This window comes from Neofelis nebulosa, chromosome 1 (genome assembly GCF_028018385.1).
Source record: "Neofelis nebulosa isolate mNeoNeb1 chromosome 1, mNeoNeb1.pri, whole genome shotgun sequence".
Classification (NCBI taxonomy): Eukaryota; Metazoa; Chordata; class Mammalia; order Carnivora; family Felidae; genus Neofelis; species Neofelis nebulosa.
Genome location: NC_080782.1, coordinates 27,163,507 through 27,178,949, shown reverse-complemented (window position 1 = coordinate 27,178,949; position 15,443 = coordinate 27,163,507). Strand labels below are relative to the sequence as shown.

Genomic DNA, 15,443 nt, shown 5'->3' with positions numbered 1-15,443 from the left:
GGCCCTCGCCTCTAAACCAATGGAGAAACTTGTTGGGTGACAGCCCGTTAGGAAACCAAGCTGCGGCGGTCTGCAAGAGGGATCCGCCGGAGCTGAACCCGTACTCTCTGCGGGCTCTGGATTTAACCCCTCCCTGAGCCAAGAAGTCTTCAAAGTACTTGCGCTTTCACGTACGCAGACTTGGCCTATTAGTCAAGGACCTTCTCAGCCACCGTAGCGGGTGGGAGGGGCTTGGCCTGAGCCTCCGGGAAGTCTGCAGCGACTTGAATACTGTCCCTGTCACTGGGACGAATTCCGGAATAGAGTCCAGGTTTCCTAAGGCTTCTTCTCTGCCTGACCTCGCGTGACTGCCGAATTCTGAGGCCGTCCCAGGGATCTGTCTCTGTTTGTAGCGGTGAATGGTGCTCTCCTCATGGTAGTCCAGGCTTCCCAAGACCCAAGCCTTAAATGATCCAAGGACCGGCGCCTTTGGACATTCCTTAATACATTACTTCCGCCAATCTGTAATGCGTCTGAGGGCATTTCCTTGGGCCCATGAAAATACAATGAAACCTTTACTTAAGGAAATAAACACCCTGACTCCACGGATCTGGCGCATAAGCCCCAGTGTTTGGAATCGAACGGGCTTATTTTTATTTATTTTACCAGCCAATTTAAAACAGTTACTAAATTGAAATCAGAAGTGCACTGAGCTCATTCATAGTTTATTTCATCACCTTGTTGTGTGGATTATATTTTCTAAACGTTAATCCTCGACAATCTGCCACCTAGAGAGTCTTCCTTCCACAAAGAAAAACAGCTTTCTAACCCCGCATTTTGTTTTTCGCGTGGCGCTAGGATAGTCTTCAAATACAAATGTGATCATGGCAACATTCTGCTCAAAACTCTTGATGTGGTTTTTCAGTTACTCTTAGAATAAATATAGTTACGGCTTTGAAGTCCTCTGCCCAACTTTCTCGCCCCTTCACTATACACTGAACTGGAGTTACAGTAAGCTTTTTTCCCTTAGTTCTCCCACAATTTTTTTTTTTTTGTACGTGCGGAGATTATTCTCCCCATCCTCCGTCCCTGTCTACCCCCACACACCCTTTACCTGTTGAGACTCTACTTATTTGTCAGATCTCAAGAATCATTTACTTAGAGGAACTATTTCTTGACCACCCTTAACTGGATGGAGCAAGTCTGTTACATTTGCTGGTAGTTTCATGTAGCTCTCAGTAGCACCTATCAGTTCAATTTCACAATTAAAAAATTATTTTTATTGTCTCCTAGATTGAAAACTTCAGGAAGCACAACTGGTGTATTTTTTGCCAGCATCTAGCAGATGTAAGCCTGGCACACAGTTTATCAATAAATGTTAAGGGCATTAATAAGTGTTGAGACAAACCTTATTTGAAAAATTACCTCTTAATTTGTATTGTGAAAGAAAGAGGCCAAACTCCCTAAACTAACTAGCTATAGGAAGTTTATGATAAGAGTAGGTTATTGGTAGTACTTGGTGGGTATTCTCCTTAAGAAGGTCTAAGAGTGGGGTGCCTGGGTGGCTCAGTTGGTTAAGCATCTGACTTGGGCACAAGCCATGATCTCATGGTTTGTGAGTTGGAGCCCCACATCAAGCTCTGTGATGGCAGCTCAGACCCTGGAGCTTGCTTCAGATTGTGTCTCTCTCTCTGCCCCTCCCCCACTCATGCCCTTTCTCTCAAAAGTGAATGAAAGGTTAAAAAAAAAAAAAAGTAAAAAAAAAAAAAGAAGTTCCAGGAGTTATATAGAACTTTAACAGGTTTAAGCACACCAATCTGATTTATTTTTAAATTAGAATGAGAATTAACAAGATTTTACTTTCCAGTCTAAAACAATTTAGGTATGCTCATTGTATATATTTGTCTGAATTGTATCCTAATTTTAAGTAAGGATAACAAGGACCAGAAGATTGGGAGATTACTGAATTTGCTAGAGGTAGAATAGTATAGACTAACAATTGCAAATTCCTCTTACTGCTGTGCAACTTGGCCTCTAGCAGCTTCTTTTAATCCCCTATTCTCATTCAACCTCAGAACAGTCCTGGTGAAAGGATGGTAAAAAGGAAAGAGCAGAAGGCTTTTCTGAAAGATTGAGTGTGCTACAGGAATGTAGGAGAAGCTGTAAAAATTAGCTCCCAGTGTGGGAACCTCTCAGGGAGATAGCCCAATGGCACAGTGTTAGGCCCTCTGGTGTTAGGAAGAGATTTTCCCCCCATCATATGTGCGCTTAGGGGCTAAGCAAAGATAATGGGAGCTTCCAACAATCCCAGATTTAGAGCACAACATGTTGTTTTTCAACTTTTATCTATTTACTAAGAAGAAAACTGTTGATTGACATCCAGTGTTGTAATCTATGCCCTCTAACCTGGGTACTTTTTAGGACAGTGACTCTCAACAGCTCTACCTTGAGAAGTGAAACAAAATTATTTATGAACTGTAACAAATAGCGCTACAAATAACAGAAGATTGCACGTAATCAACTTTTTAAAAATATGAATTAAAGAAGATTCAAAATTATCTAATAATCTTTTATTCATCCATGTAAAAACATTTTTTTAAAAAGGAAGTGCAAAGAGTGTGCAACAATGGAAGATATGCCTGGCAAGTTCTGCTTTGGTGATAGTATATCTCAGAAAAACACTCAGCTGGGATGTGGCCAGGTAAGTATAAATATGATCACATGAAGAATGGGGAGAGGTGCTCTTTTTGTTGCAAGAAATAGTCACTTGGTGATTTTGACAAATGGGGAATTTATTCTAAAACTGCATGAAGTAGAAAAGGAACAGGAATCTCTTCTATGTAGCCAGGCCACAAGGGTTGCAGGGAAAACTGAACAATTGGGCCTCATGTGAGACTGCAGGGACTGTAGTTTGATGGTTAATCAAAATCCAAGGTCCTCTCTAGTAACAAGAAGTTGTGACTTTGAGCTCTAGTACTCCACTATTAGCATGAATGTGTTAATCTTGTCTCTTGCTCCTCCTCCTTTTACCAGCTGACCAATTTACTTTATATATCATGGTTCAAATTCCCAAGGAGGAGAACCAGAGAGGCTGTCTAATTACCAAGCCACATAATCATAAGTTACAGGCCAGCTTATGGGTTGATTGGTTGTTCCTTAAAGTCAGGTGCTTCCCGTAGTCTACTCAGCAATGGCTGAGGGACTAAGTCATATGGTATAGCCATCATGGTGCAGGGACCAGATACTTTCTTCAGTATGGAGTGTAGGCACCTTTAGAAGGGGATGCTGAGCATGACAGGTGCTATGAGTAATATCTCTAAGGCAAAATGTGTTTGTGATTCATTTGGCAATATCTTCACTATAAATAAATTTTGGTGCTATTTCACTTAAGTTTTTGTGGGAGTTATTTTGTGAGGAGAGGAGGCAGGGATGCTGAACTTCTAACAGTATGTAACAGAAATAGTTGTTTCATGAATGCACTTTGGAAAATGTGACACTACACTTATAAAGTGTTCATTATTACAGTAAAAATTACCTATCAATCACACTTGGAGTGACAGTGCTTTCCAAATAAATCTTGGCTTATGTTTTAGTGTAAGATCTTTAGAGCTATCAGATATGTGGTCCCTACTGATGTGGATTTTTTTCCTTTTAATTTCCTTACAATTAATCTAAAAAATATGATTAAAATTGTGAATTCCATTAGAAATGACACCAATGATCATGCACGTTCATACCATACAAAATACATCTGTATAGATAATAGCACAGAAGATAATGCTGATGCAGTTTTAGAAGATGATGTTCATTCTGGGCACAGGTATAATAACTGTCAACTTGAAACTCACCCACTAATTCTTGGAGTACTTTGCACCAATGTTTCTGGTTTCCCTTTCAAATCTATCCAAATGTTCTTAGGGCACTTCCAATGACACTGTCAATCTTTGGTAGATAGTTCCAAAATAGCCTAACTATACCTTGAAGAGGGTACTCTCTATGGTATTTGAATCCTAGTTTCTTATAAGTGAGTTATTCTAGTTTGTTTAGAGACCTTGCTTTCCATCCTCTGTTAGATTTGATTTCAGTGGATCTCAGTTATTGTTCTAATCTAATAACATTGAACCCCTCCCCCCCCGCTTTCTCCTACCTTTTAAAAAAATTTTTTTAAAATTTCTTTTATGTTTGTTTATTTTTGAGACAGAGAGAAACAGATCATGAGTGGGGGAGGGGGCAGAGAGAGAGGGAGACACAGAATCCGAAGCAGGCTCCAGGCTCTGAGCTGTCAGCACAGAGCCCGACGTGGGGCTCAAACCCATGAACCGTAAGTTCATGACCTGAGCTGAAGTTGGACACCTAACCAACTGAGCCACCCAGGCACCCCTAAAAAAAATTTTTTTTTTAATGTTTATTCATTATTGAGAGACAGAGAGCATGAACGTGGGAGGGGCAGAGAGAGGAGGAGAAACAGAATACAAATCAGGCTCCAGGCTCCGAGCTGTCAGCACAGAGCCCGATGCGGGGCTCAAACTCACAAACCACGAGATCATGAGCTGAGTCATAGTCAGACGCTTAACCGACTGAGCCACTCAGGTGCCCCTCTCCTACCTTTTTGGAGAATATCTTTCTGTACTACATTTTGAAGTTACTCCATTTTATTTTTTTTAACGTTTATTTTTATTTTTGAGACAGAGAGAGACAGAGCATGAACGGAGGAGGGTCAGAGAGAGAGGGAGACACAGAATCCGAAACAGGCTCCAGGCTCTGAGCAGTCAGCCCAGAGCCCGACGCGGGGCTTGAACTCACAGACCGTGAGATCGTGACCTGAGCCGAAGTCGGACGCTTAACCGACTGAGCCACCCAGGCGCCCCGAAGTTACTCCATTTTATATGTATTTATTCTTTCCTTAAAGGTATAATTTTTCCTCTCTTTCCTCTGATATACTAATTTTTAAGGGAACCTCGGCTTCCTCCAGCATAATCAGCCTTTCTTCTTTTATTTTGCTTTCAGTTGTCCAGTGCTCATTTTTAATAAGTAAAACAAGCATATTTTCCAAGCTACCCTAGTTTCTCCTGGATCTCCTAAGATACCTGCTTCCTGAGACTGAGAATTCATATACATATCTTTTTAAAAATTTAATTACTTTCTTTACCTTTGGATTTGCAATACTTTAATTGAATGTTTTCTCTACTTCAGTCCCCCAGAAGATCATATTCTCTCTATAATAAAGGCCTGTGTTCTTTTTTTGTTGTTGTCAATAACACCTACCAATTTTTTTTTAAATTTTCTTAACTCTCAAGAACCTACTTAAAGCCATGTGACTTATCAAACTTCTGAACAAACCAGAAAAGTGAAAAAAAGTTAGTTTCCTCAGGCTTCCCCCTTTGCCTTTAAATATAGTTCCAAAACCATGCAAGCAGGCATGGAATTTGGTGCAGTTGATCTAGCTCTGGATACCTAGATATAGTACTAAAACTAGAACTAGTAACTACCACACAGCACTACTCCATAGCCTATGCGTATCTTAGCTGCCTTTGTACTTCATCATTCTGCACGTTGGCTGAAAAACACTGTGAAAGAACAAATATTGGGTTTTTTTTGTTTGTTTGTTTTTTGTTTTTTTTTTACAGTACCTAGCAGAATACCCCAGCCTAGTGTTTAGTGCAAGGAAAAACTGACACAGACATTCTTGGAGGCCCATACAACCTGCTTATAAGGATAGGTGCCTGGCTTGCTCCAGTGAAATGCCAATTACAACGACTGCAAAAAAATCAGCTTCTGGTTACAATATAAACAACTGCAAAACTATTCAGGAATTTTCAGTTGTTAAGCATAGCCATGGTTAAAAATTAAATTATATTAAGTGCAGTGTGGTATCCTGAATTGGATTCTGGTACAGGAAAAAAAAATTAGTGAAAAAGACTGATGAAATTCAAATAAAGTCTGCAATTTATTTTGTATATTGCACTAGGGTCAATATCTTAGCTTTCATAAATGTACCACAGGCACGTAGGATGATAATATTACAGGGAGCTGGGTGAAGGGCATATGAGAACTCTGTACTGTCTTTGCAACTCTTATGTAATTATAAAGTTATTTCAAAATAAAAAGTTTAGAAATTTTATTTTAAAATAATTTTACATTTTGGCTACATACACACATATGTTTGTAATTTATAGTTATTATATAAACTTATAATTAAATATATTTTAAAAGATAACATATTAAAAACTTACCACTTCCTAATTATTTTACTACATTAAATATTGTCTATGTTCTTGAGCTCATTTTTGTCTATTTTATCAGTGTGGTAAAATACTATATATACTGCATATCTGTTCCTAACTCAGCATTCAGACATTAGTAGCTTGAAATTAGCCATAGTGGGAATATTTATACCTCAGAACTGGCAAATCCTACAAATCAGGGCTTATTGTTTTCCCAGGGAGCTGGTTGTTAAACATTTACCAGTATACCATTGGGTATATGCCCTAAATTTTTGCCAGTATATAGGGCCTTTAACTCCATGCCCAGAATTCATAAGTTGAAGGACAAAGGAGAGATGTTTCTCATTATTAGCCCTTAATAACTCATCTGAAGAATTTTTGCTTCTCATTCTTATACCTGTGGGCTGGATCATTTTGAAGGTCCTAGTCCCTAAGAGGGTATAGTCATGATTCAGATGAGTTGGTTGGGACTGCCTCCTGGCCTTTGGGGGCTCCATAGGCTGCTGTACCTACAGGCAGAATTAAAGATTGCTGTTCAGGTCAGAATGACTGATCCTGATTAGTAGAGGGCAAATAGGTTTCTGCTACATAAAGGAGGATTTTGTCAGGAATCCAGAATATTGACGAGCCATGTTATAATACTTCCTTACCTAATGTTTTACTCACTGGAAAACCCAATAAAGGCAAGGAAGGAAGGTTTGGGTCATCTACTTTTACCTAAAGTAAAAGTAAAAGTGGTAAAGAATCCTGTCCAGCCAAATTTCAACAAAGGCTAAGTTAACTTGAATAGATGCTATAAAAAGGAAGCTATGCTGGATTGGCTACATAATTTGTAGAACCCAGGACAAAATAAAAATGTGGGGCCCCTTGCTCAAATATTATCAAGAACTTCAGTATATCAATAGGAGAGTATTAACTAATTCAGAGAGCCCTTCTGAATTCAGGGCTCCATTTGGCTACACAGGAAATACACCTATGAAGCTGGTTCTGGTGCTATGATTACCAACTTAGCTTTTATGATCAGGAAGAAGTATGGATTGTAGCAATTATGTTTTACATCACTTCTTTCTTTTTTCCCCCTTCACTTGACTTTCCCTTCTTTCACATATGAAGAATACCAGGGGTAGCTAACATTTAGGTATCGTGAGGGAATATTATTGAACCAACATTGCTCCATGATGCCATACAGTCTTAGGGGATTTCATATGTCTTTTGTGTTAGGGACATAAACTTTTCATATGGGGGAGAGACTAGAGAAGCTGTTGAGGGGGAAAAGGTTTGTCCTGTATCCATAGACTTATGGGTCATTAGTTTCTGGTTGCCTCCAATTTATGGGACCCTCAACAGGAGATGGGAGGGCAGAGAACAAAACCATGGTATTTATTCCACCAGCACTTCCATGAGAGGAGGTTGACTTGGCCAGCTGATGCTTTACTGCTAAAGGTCACTGCTCATGTCAGGGCACTTCTTTCTACACAACTCTTTGCTTGTAGGTTCCAGTACAGCTGGCTTTTTTCACCCTTCCTGGCCTAGGAGTGGTTACAGATTTCCCACTATTACTGGCCCCAGGTTCTCTACACCTCGACTATCCTTTTATAACCTGCTGTAAATAAATACTTTAAATTACTCTAATTCAAGTTTGCCATCTGTTCTCTGGTGGGACCCTATGTGATGTATTTGTTTTTCATCTATAAAATAAGGATAAGAATAACACATGATTCTGGAACTTGTTGAGATAGTTAAATGAAAGTAGATGTGTGAAAAGTACTTTGCAAACTTTAAAAGGCTCTACAAGTGAATTATGTTTGGGGAAATGAATGTTCTAGCTAATTACCCTCTCAGACTTATTCTAGGTTCATTAGGAACTATACTGATATATCCCTCTGAATTAATCTTCAATTTTGTCCTATTTCTTCTCTGCTGGGAACCTTACAATGGTCTTTCATTGCCTGGAGCAATGGTCATCTTTATCCTAGCATTAAAACCTCTTCACAGCTTGGGTCCTAATTGCTTTCCAGTTTATGTTTCTTCTCTGCCCTTTAACTTTCAGTGAAATAGAGGTACCCCAGGAAAACTGACATATTGTTTTTCTGTGTCCTGGCCTATGCTCACTTGGTCATGTACTTACCATTCAGATCCATCTAACCATTGCCATCTCTCAAAGCCTAGTGTAAGACTTCGGCAAACTCATAGTTACCGTGTACTTCTAGAGCACATATTGGGTACACGGTTCTCTTGAAATCGAGCAAATATTGAAGACCTTAACATGCCTCATGGCAGTTGAGACGCACATTTTCAGTATCTCACCTCACCCTTTTTCTAAGCAGGCCTATAGGACCAGTGTGCGTCCCATTACTCATAAGGTGCCAGAAGCCACTTTCTTTCCAGAGACTTTTCTCCCTCCAAGATAGATAGAGATGGGATTCTTCTCACCAGTCAGGGGCCCTCTATCTGCTGGATAGCCATTTACATATCAAGGGTGTTAACAAAAATCCAACTGAGTAAATTTGAAGATTTAATAGGTTTTATTAAGCTATTCATGAATCTGGCATCATCCCATCTAGCAAGTAGAGGGGAGCTTCCAGAGGAGTAGAACAAAATGGAAAAGGTTTTATGGGAAGAATGGTGGGACAAGAAGTCATTAGCAAAAAGAAATGTTTCAACCAAGGTTACTTTCCCTGAGAGCAGGGGTGGGAGTCTGTGGGGTGGGGGGCCTGGGGGTCTTATCATCAGATTACCTCATCATCCTTTGGGGGATGGAAGGGGCCTGCCTGGCAGATGACCTCATTGGGGCTGACCAGAAAATTCCTGATTGTTCTGTTAAAACTACATTTCTGAAGGAGGTTGAAACTGCAATTAGATTAAGTATTAAGCCCTGGTTTGGGGATTTAGTGTAGCATAAGTGACTCCATCTTGGGCCTGTGTTTTTCTTTTTAACGGGTTCCAGTCTAGATGTCTTTCACTTAAATATATGTGTTCAAGGTAGAAATCTCATCTTAATAACAGCAACTACTTTTGAGCAACTCATTTAATCCTCTTAATTATTCTGCATAGTACTTCATCATGGAGGAAACAGATTTAGGAGAGTTAAGTGGTTTGTTCATTATTCAGTTAGTAAGATCAGGGCTAGGAATGGACCACAGGTCTATTTGTCTCCAAAATTTGTGTTTCTTCCTCTCACAAATTCCATTACCCCAACATTAAGTTATTTCCTGGCAACAATAGATGATCATATGAAAGCATATGAAGGCACTTCTGTTTCATTTTGATCTTAGTGTTTGTATCTTTTATCATTTTTAGTTTTTATTTTAATGTTTAAGAATATTGTCTCCATATTATTTATAAAGCTAACTGAAGACAGAAATGTTGTTTTATGTCACTGTATTAGTCGTTGCACCTTTACCAAGGGTTGAATACATAGCATGTGTTTACCATATTTTTATTGGTTAATTGTTCCAGAAAGGTTTTCAAGGACAAATAGGTTATGTTACCTGTTTTCTTTATATATGTATATATATATATATATATATATATATATATATATATACATATATATATACTTAGATCATAATTGTAATTTTTCTTTGCTGAATGACAATCTTGCAAGTGAAGAGTAATCTCAGCACATGGAAAACAACAAAACAAAACTGAAAGATGTTTAAAATTGTGTGTATATAAGGGCCCACATAGAAATCGGGTAGTGGTAAAAGAAAGTCCTGGACAGAAAGGCAGAATTTAGAGATAATGGCCAATATATAAAGAGTTCAGACTTTTTACCAGGAGCAATGAAGAACAGTAAGAAGGAATGGGCCTATCAGATTTGTTTTAGGATTGTCACTCTGTCCTATAGAGAGTGGATTGTAGTGGTATGGAGTGGAGGCAGAAGGAAGTGGTCTTCCTTATTTGGGATCTAGCTTTACTTCCTTACCTTCTCCACACCTCCCTGTACTAGCCAGGATGCCTAATCCTGTTAATTAATGGGAAATTGGGTTTCTACTCTACAGTGGGTATGGGGAAGATTATGTTTAGGACCCAGAGAATCACTAGAGTACCTCATAATACTGCCATGACAAATAGTCCTGTTCAATGTAAAACTGTGGCAGTCCAATGAAGACAAGGTCAGCAAAGGCTTATATACCATGGAAATAAATTATTTGGATATCCCTACCAATTAAAGAATCCAGCTGAGATGCTATCAGAGGGTAAAGGGACTTTGAAGTAAGTGGGGGAAGAAGACAGCCTTGATTACCAGCTTTAGGCTGGTGAGCAGCTATAGAAGTAGGGATTGTAGCAGCTGTGCTAGATATTATTTAACTTTCTTTTTCTCATTGTTTCCACCCTTCCTTATAATATGAAGAATAACGATGCTGGCTAACATTTAGTTTTCAGGTGAGAACGTGAATGAATGGGTATCAATTAGAATAAAATGGTTGCTATGTATTGGTGACACAAAATTTTCATTTGAATTAAGGACAAGAATGCATTCCTCAAGATCTACTTCCTACTCTTCCCCTGGGTCTAACTTGGAGACTGACTATTATAGACTGAATATTTGTGTCTCCCCAACAATTCATATGTGGCAATCCTAGCCACCAATATGATGGTATTAGGAAGTGAGACCTTTGGGTGGTGATTATGTCTTGAGAGTGGAGGCCTCATGAGTGGAATCGTTGTCCTCATAGAAAGGATTGCAAAGAACTGTCTCACCCCTTCCTCCATGACACGGCATGCAGACAGCCATCTATGAACCAGGAAATGGCTCTTACCAGACATCACATCTGCTGGTGCCTTGATCTTGGATTTCCCAGCCTCCAGAACTGTGAGAAGTTAATTTCTATGTTTATATGCCACCCAGTCCATGGCATTTTATGGTGGCAATATGAGCAAATTAGACAATACCCTTATAAAATAGACTGTAGAGAGCTCTCTTACCCCTTCCACCATGTGAGAATAAAGCATGAAGACAGCCATCTATGAACCAGGAAGCAGCTCTCACTACACCTCAAATCTTCTAGTGCCTTAATCTTGGACTTCTCAGCCTCCAGCTACGAGAAATAAATTTCTGTTGTTTATAAGCCGCCTACCTACTCTATGGTATTTTGTTATAGCAGCAGCAGCCTGAATGGATTCAGACACTGACCTTCATCAAATGATCCTCTTGCTTTCTCAGTGCCCATTGGATTTTGTTGACGAGAAGCACCAGAAGGTGATCAGTAGGAGCGAGGGGGCTGGGGCGCTTGGGTGGCTCAGTCAGTTAAGCATCCAACTTTGGTTCAGGTCATGATCTTACCCTTCATGGGCTCAAGCCCTGCATTGGGCTCTGTGCTGACAGCTCAGAGCCTGGAGCCTGCTTCAGATTCTTGTGTCTCCCTCTCTTTCTACCCCTCTTTCACTCATGCTCTGTCTCCTTCAAAAATAAATAAACATTTTTTAAAATTTTAAAAAATAAGAAGCAAAGGGAGTGAAACGAATATATTTATTTCTCAGTTGCTTTCTTTTAGGGTCTTCATGGCCTGGCTGCATCCCTTGATTGAATGTCATAGCCCTCATTAGGCTGTCCTTCCTAAGCAGCTCTCTGAATCCAGTGGTTAGAGAAATGCTCCCTCCAAATACCCCTTCAGGAGTAAAGGTGGTATTATTAGTACGAAGTAGTGCACTATCTCCTGAGCTTTCCCTATATCATGCTCATATCTTTGGAAATAGTCCTTTTATTAAAGTTTCTTCAAAATTACCCAGTTTGTGAATTCCAGCTGTTCTTGCCAGGATCCCGGTAATACATGAGGCTTGGAGTTAAGCTGACTTAAGCCAGGTTTTATTTTATTTTATTTTTTTGAAATGAACATAACCTCAATATTTTATTGTCTTCATAATGTAACAAATATGAAGCTTAGAACTGTATCACTTGGCCTGTTCTCTTCTTATCTCCTTCCAGCTCAAAATGCTTGCGTCTCTTAATAGCCAGCATTCTCTTAGATCTGTAGTTGGGCTCAACACATTCAAGCCTCAGCATAATCTTCTTTGTAGTTTTAGCCTTTTTCTGGAAAGTAGGCTTAGTTTGCCCTCCATAGCCACTCTGCTTCCTGTCATAACGCCTCTTTCCCTCGGCATAAAGAAAATCTTTGCCTTTCTCGTACTGTGTCACTTTGGTGCTTGCCACACTTCTTGCAGAAAGTCCAGTGGGTTTTAGCAGCATTCACCATGGCTGCGAGAAGGCTATCTGCACGGAAAGAAAGAGCAAGTTAAGCTAGGTTTTAAGCAGTAGTTACCACAGTGCCCTCTTGGGGTAGGAGGGTGGGTTTAATGCCTGGTGTCTGACACCCAGGGCTTAGAGACACTGGTCTAGAGACACAGCTCAGGCATTGATTCTTTACTTTTTAACTCATAGTTTTCTGCTTAATTTTGTCAGAGAAGAACCAATTGAGTTCTTCTAGAAACTAAAGCTCAAGTTTGATGCACACAAGAAATCATAGGCTCCTTGCCTCCTAGGAATTTGAATTTGAATAGCTTTTTGGAAGTTCTGGACCTCCTCTCCAAAGGGCATGCTTTCCTCTAAAGTGAGTTGTAAATTTGTAAATGTGTGTAATTTGTCTTTGGTGTTTCTTCCTTCTCATTTCTTTGTGGGGTACCTCTGCCATTCCCTGAAGGTACTCAGGAACCTCACATTCTTCTATGCACTTTTCTCCATGAAAACCAGCTTTCAGGAAAGGTTCTGAATTCATTTTCACTAAATAAATGACTGTTTGATATGTTATCTCACTCAGATAGCACAATCTTTTGTCTAAAGCAGGGTTTTTCTCAACCTCAGCACTATTGACATTTTGAGCCAAAATAATTCTTTGTTGGGGAGGAGGCTGTTCTATGCATTGTAGGATGCTTAGCTGTATCCCTGGCAGCAACACACAAGATGCCAGTAATATCCTTCTCCTGGTTATGACAACCAAAAGTGTCTCCAGACATGCCAAATGTCTTGTGGGGGCAAAATCACACCCAACTGAGAACACTGGTCTGAAAGGATGAACTTCCACCTGTGCATATCTTTGGACATGATCAAATCTAAAGGAAAATTGTGTATTAAGGTAATAATCTGGAAATGCTTTTGAAAATGTAGACTTTGAGTGCTTATTGGTAAAGGACCACCTGTTCTAGGCTATTCTGGTTTTCTAACTGAATGACACCACCAGCTCATTTTTATTTCAAACAAATCTGCACACACACAAACACACACACACACACACACACACACACACACACACACACACACAATCTGCACATATCCATGTTTTCCCTTATAGTTTATTACCTAGTGATGCAATTATGATGACTTGCGATTATGAATGGAAACATATTTTCTGTTTTGTATAGGAATATATGGGTGATTAACAAATATGTCTTTTAAATATCCTCTGTATTAAGGTTCTCCAGAGAAACAGAACTAATAGGGTGTGTGTGTGTGTGTGTGTGTGGAGAGAGAGAGAGAGAGAGAGAGAGAGAGAGAGAGAGAGATTGATTTGTTATCAGAATATCAGGAATTGGCTTACGTAATTATGGAGGTTAAGTCCCAACATCTGCAGTCAGCAAGCTGGAAATCTAGGAAAGTAGTGGTGTAAGTGGTGTAAGTTCTAGTCTGAAAGCCGGAAGGAGATCTTCTGACCCAAGAGGAGCTGATATTTCAGTTGGGAGTCTGAAGGCAGGAAAAGACCGATGTTCTAGCTCAAATAAATCAGGCAAGAGGAGTTCCCTCTAACTCAACCTTTTTGTTCTGTTCAGGCCTTCAATTGATTAGATGAGGCCCACACACATTAGGGAGAGTAATCTGCTTTACTCAGTCTACTCATTGAAATGTTTTTCTTACTTAGAAACGTGCTCACAGACACAACCCCCGAAATGTTTTACTGATGTCTGGGCACCGCATGGCCTAGTCAAGTTGGCACACAAAATTAACTATTACACCTTCCCATTCAATTTTTGGATAATCCTAATTCATCTTCTCAAGAACTGCCTTAGCAGGGTTGATACTGGGAATTCAATCTGAGCCACTGAGCTACTTTGAGGACCTATATAGTTGGCTCAGTTCTTCTCAGCTTGCAGGGTCAATTAAAGTGGAGCCCTCTGGTGGTATAACCTTTCTGGAACCAAATAGACCATGGTGGAACATTTATGCTTTCCCCTAGCCATAGTGACTCCCTATGTCTGGCAACTTTTTCTGAAAGAGCCAGATAGTATATATTGTAGGTTTGCAGGCCAATACAGTATTTATTGCAACTACTCAACTCTGTCACTGTAGTGCAGAAGCAGCTATAGACACTATGTAAACAAATGGGCTAGCAGTGTTCCAGTATTTTATTTACAAAAAAAAAAAAAAAAAAAAACCAAAAAAACCAGGTGGCTGGTCTGTGGACTATAGTTTACTGACTCCTGGCATAGAGCATTGTTCTCATCTGTATGTGTTACTGGCACTTCTGTATTTCAATGTACAAAAAAAGGAAAAAAGATAATGAAATTTCTCAAGCTAAATTTTGTAACGTCCAGACCCAGAAGTGGCATATAATCACTTCTATTCATGTCCCATTGGTCCAATCTTAGCTACATAGCTTCTAGGGAGGCTGGGGAATTCAGTCTCTACCTGGATAGTCACATACTTGGCTTAATTTCTGTTGGGAAGAACAGATTTCAGTGGGAAACTAGCAGCCACAGCCACATGAGATGAACCACTTAGGAGGCAATTCTGCAAATTACATAATAAGTCTCTCCCTATTGCAAGTTTTATTTAATTAGGAAATTCTTTTTTCTTCATTTGAAATAATTCTCATAAAATATTTTCTGAGGATGTTATATATAACTAAATAGTTATACACAATTTAGACCTTATACACATTAAGAAATATTCACTAAGTGCTTGCTTTTTTCTTTTTTTAAAAAAAAAATTTTAGGGGCATCTGGGTAGCTCGGTTGAGTGTCTGACTTCGGCTCAGGTAGTGATCTGATGGTCCATGAGTTCAAGTCCTACATCAGGCTCTGTGCTGACAGCTCAGAGCCTGGAGTCTGCTTCAGAATCTGTGTCTCCCTCTCTCTGACCCCCCCCGCCCCCGTCAAAAATAAACATTAAAAAAAAAGAATCATCTTTTAAAAAATGTTTTAACGTTTATTTTTGAGAGAGAGGGAGTGCGTGTGTGCAAAAGTGGGGGAGGGGCAGAGAGAGAGAGAGAGGGAAACACAGAATCCCAAGCAGGCTCCAGGCTC

General features: G+C 39.6%; 1 long non-coding RNA gene and 1 pseudogene across 1 annotated transcript in view; one reads left to right on the top strand and one right to left on the bottom strand.

The window, feature by feature from the left end:
- Nucleotides 1-24: 24 nt before the first annotated feature.
- LOC131504492 (uncharacterized) overlaps nucleotides 25-15,443 on the top strand; it is a 63,538-nt gene continuing 48,119 nt past the window's right edge. Inside the window, exon 1 of the long non-coding RNA XR_009258021.1 lies at nucleotides 25-2,680. This is a non-coding gene — a long non-coding RNA (uncharacterized LOC131504492). The remainder of the gene's footprint in view (nucleotides 2,681-15,443) is intronic.
- Nucleotides 12,091-12,430, bottom strand: LOC131504487 (large ribosomal subunit protein eL42-like; annotated as a pseudogene).